We start from the raw sequence: 2,114 nt of genomic DNA on the forward strand, positions 1-2,114 counted from the left end.
AAAAAAAAATCTCCAATAGGCTTTGATTTAGTAATGTTGGTAAATTCCCTTCACTTGAAGCTGAAACCGTCACTCTTCAAAAAGGGATTCGACTCTAATATAGGCTTCAGAAGAAGGAAGTCATAACTATGATACCCCATTGAATCCCATTTGCCTCAATCTTTCGTGGCAGAAAGAAGCGGTAACATTTTTTATCATATTGTATACTAACAGCAACAGGAAATAAGCATATGCCTACAAGAGCAGATAAATGAGTCCACATTTCCTCTCACCATTCAGTGGTACAGAGTTAAACCTATAACCTGCTGAGTAAAAGAAGTCAACACTTCCAGTTTTTTGTATTAACTGTGCGTTTTAAAGGATATATTGTGTTTAGAATGATTATGATGAAGTCACGTTTGGGATTATTTACACTCTGGAATATAAGGCGGATGGACGTGCTTGGTCTAACAGCCGGGTCCTGCCAGCCAAGGAGGGGGCCAGGCACTTCACTGACTTGTCCCCACCCTCGTGTATCGGTTCATTATTGGAATAAAAGAAGATCACACACTGTCACCTTATGAGAAGTTTTTCAAGCAGCAGCAACAGCAGCAGTGGAGGGTCTCGTCTCAGTAAGTCTCTACGCCCTTTACATTCATTTCATCTGAATACATTAACATTACATTAACAACCTGCTTTTACACACTTTATTTATAAATCTGCAGCTTAACAACTTGATAATGAGAAAATGTGTGTTTTAATTAAAACACACCATATGGACTAAAGTGATTGAAATATTTTTTTAAAGGTCGTCAGACCCTTTTCTAGATATCATGTTAGGCCACAGACAAAGTATACGCTTAATTAACGCAGAATTTTCAAGGAAATTTGAAGTGTTATTGACTAATTGAGTAATTTTCTATCCTAATGAAATTTGTATAAATGTGGTTTTGCGTGTACTTCTATAACATAGTTTAGACATGTAAATATATACGAAAAGTATTGTAAAATCCTTTTTCTGGTCCTTAATAATTTGGATTACATTTCGTCAAAGGAAAAAAGGGGGAAAGAGATGGAGTTAAACTGGCCGTATTTGATGGAGTTGGATATTTCTGAATTTAATTTGAAGATACAACAAACAGTTCAAATTTGCGCCTGCAGCTTCTCTGTGAAAGTTTTGGGTCACGGGACACGAGCCATCGTCTGAGCCGCTGTCCGCGGTGCTGAAGCGGGTTTCCCGAATCACATCATTTCAAAACCAGACCAGATGTTAGCAGGAAGGCTCGAGCGGGGCTCTGACTCTTGAACAATACTTGCAGATTCAAGAAAACTGAAACAGATTGAAACTAAATCTACACAGAATTTAATAGAAGAGCTATAAAATCAACCCGAACTCCGGATTCTATTTTTTAGATTAAACCTTAGAGGGGAACAAATATTTCTGTCATTTAAGACTTGACCAGAATCAGCTAAATATCTGGACAGTAGATCTAAAGTTCCCGTTCGTCCACACGTGTTTGTCATTTGAAGATCTGAGAGAGAAACGAGGGTGTATAACCTGCCGCTAGAGCAGCTCCGATGCCCGGCATGGCTGTTAATTGGGGGGAATTAAGGAGTCACAACACGGGGTTCGCCTCCTCCTGGTGGCTCGAGCGAAAAGCGCACCCTCACACCGTCACCCTCGAGCATCAAGAGAAGTACTCCGCCAACACACCGAGCCCTGCGCCACGGACATGTGAGCCGGGAGTTTGTAGAAACAAGAATTTTTATTCTCAAAGCCGAAACACCAAAACGAGTAAAGGAGCAGCAAACATGGATTCTAGATTCCTTTAGCATTTTAAAGCGTCCCCATCACCCCGACTGCGTTTCTACATTTGCAACATGCAGGCTGTTTGATCACACGCGACCAGTTTCCAAAACTAAATATATTATATCATTTGATTTGATCAATATATTTATATAATATATATTAATGTATATACATTTTTAAATACAATATAAAATATTTTTTTAAAACTATGTTTTCATAAAAAAAGTAAAGTAGCAGTTAACAGTTAACGGGTCCGGACTATATAAATTATTTGAAAAGACTGAGACTGTGTCGGGTGTTACATAATTCCCTCAGGCAGACTCGC

At 38.9% G+C, this 2,114-nt stretch overlaps 1 protein-coding gene across 1 annotated transcript in view; it reads left to right on the forward strand.

Annotated features, from left to right (window-relative positions):
• The first annotated feature begins 491 nt into the window (after nucleotides 1-491).
• Nucleotides 492-2,114, forward strand: part of cyp1b1 (cytochrome P450, family 1, subfamily B, polypeptide 1) — a 5,236-nt gene continuing 3,613 nt past the window's right edge. The window contains exon 1 of the mRNA XM_005735085.1: nucleotides 492-611. The gene's annotated coding sequence lies outside the window, so the exon portion shown is untranslated. The remainder of the gene's footprint in view (nucleotides 612-2,114) is intronic.

This window comes from Pundamilia nyererei, unplaced genomic scaffold, assembly GCF_000239375.1.
Source record: "Pundamilia nyererei isolate P.nyererei 1_Seehausen unplaced genomic scaffold, PunNye1.0 scaffold00062, whole genome shotgun sequence".
In the NCBI taxonomy this organism is placed as follows: domain Eukaryota; kingdom Metazoa; phylum Chordata; class Actinopteri; order Cichliformes; family Cichlidae; genus Pundamilia; species Pundamilia nyererei.